Raw genomic sequence first — 1,503 nt, 5'->3', positions numbered from 1 at the left:
AAAAAAAATTTCTACCACTTTCTAAAGATATTCTTTAATAGAATAATCTATGCTAAGTGCTTAAATTATAAAAGAAAGATATATTCAATAGCTTTAATAACAAGTTAAATTAAGGAACAGTTAGCATAAAAGTGGCTTAACATTTCTTTTTTTCTCAGCACAACTTCTCAAAATCTAACTATAGTATAACTATATACAATAACAAGATTCTCCAAGCGGTTTATATTTTTTCAAAACACACAAGTCCAGTCACAAGAAAAGAATAAATATCAGAATATTCAAAATTAAGGGGGCTATTCTCAACAATATGCTAATCTAATCTCATACAATTTCTGCATGAATTCTATGTATTAATAATCAATAAATAAACCCAAATCAAAATTATAAATGTTGAATTTAATTTTCAGTATAATGAAGAAAAAAAAAACAACCCCAACAACTAATTTGTCACCTTGCACGGTAATTTTAACATAAAAGGTTTAAATTTATTTATTTTGCCAACATTTTCTTCATTGTATGTAGCCTAAAATAAATAAATAGACATCAGACATCTGTGGAATAAATTTTATAAATAAACAAGCCAAGAACATAAACTCCTAAATTTTTAGTGGAGTTAATTCTGCATTAAAGGGGCTCAAGTTATTAGTAATAAAACAAATTAAAAATTGTGATAAAAGTTTTTTTTTGCTGAAAACGTACTGATGATGACCTCTTATTTCTTCTCCCAGATACCTAAGGGTTTGTTCCCTTGTTTTTAGGTCTTTGTTCAAATGGCATCTCTGTGAGGCATTTTCTGATCATACAATTTAAAAACATACCTCTCTGGCCTTCCAAACACCTTTATACCATCGCTTCCATATCCTTTGGCTTTTTTTTTTTCCATAGAGCTTGTTCCCATCTGACATGCCACATATGGTACCTATCAGTTTTTTGTCTATTCCTTACTCCCAAGATTTTTAAGTTCTATGAGGGCTGGAATTTGTTTGTTCAGTGCTGAACCTCAGTATTCACATAGTAAAATAAATAATTTTGTACCTTTCTATGTTTCAAATCTATTTTTAATGTTCCTTGTCAAACATTAGCATTTTCACACTGCCAGAAAATAGTCATGAAAATATAAACAAATTAATATAAAAATCTGCATAGATTGTTAAAATTTACAAATTCTCTTAAGAAATTATGTACTTAAACTTTCTTGACACATACTACTGAACAACAAATACTCTACCTCATTGCTTCAGGCTAAAATGGTATTTTAAACTGGTCACATGAAAACTTAAAATTACCCTATAGTTTATTATCATATAAAGTAAGTCCAGAGGAAAAAGTTTTAGTGGTTCTATAAAAACTCATATCCTTAAAAATGTTACTTCCATAAATATAAACACTCCCAAAGATTATAAAATAATGAGAAATGAAAGTAAGCAAACTCTGGGGTGATTTAAAATTTCTACCACTTTCGGGCCGGCCGAATGGCGCGATGGTTAAGAGCTGGCTTGGGAT

The 1,503-nt window shown here is 29.2% G+C and overlaps 1 long non-coding RNA gene across 1 annotated transcript in view; it reads right to left on the bottom strand.

Moving 5' to 3' along the window:
• Nucleotides 1-375: 375 nt before the first annotated feature.
• The window catches only part of LOC109387134 (uncharacterized), a 2,181-nt gene continuing 1,053 nt past the window's right edge, over nt 376-1,503 (bottom strand). The window contains exon 2 of the long non-coding RNA XR_002124919.1: nt 376-732. This is a non-coding gene — a long non-coding RNA (uncharacterized LOC109387134). The remainder of the gene's footprint in view (nt 733-1,503) is intronic.

Source organism: Hipposideros armiger, unplaced genomic scaffold (assembly GCF_001890085.2).
Source record: "Hipposideros armiger isolate ML-2016 unplaced genomic scaffold, ASM189008v1 scaffold_148, whole genome shotgun sequence".
Lineage (NCBI taxonomy): Eukaryota > Metazoa > Chordata > Mammalia > Chiroptera > Hipposideridae > Hipposideros > Hipposideros armiger.
This window is presented reverse-complemented; position numbering and strand designations above follow the sequence as displayed.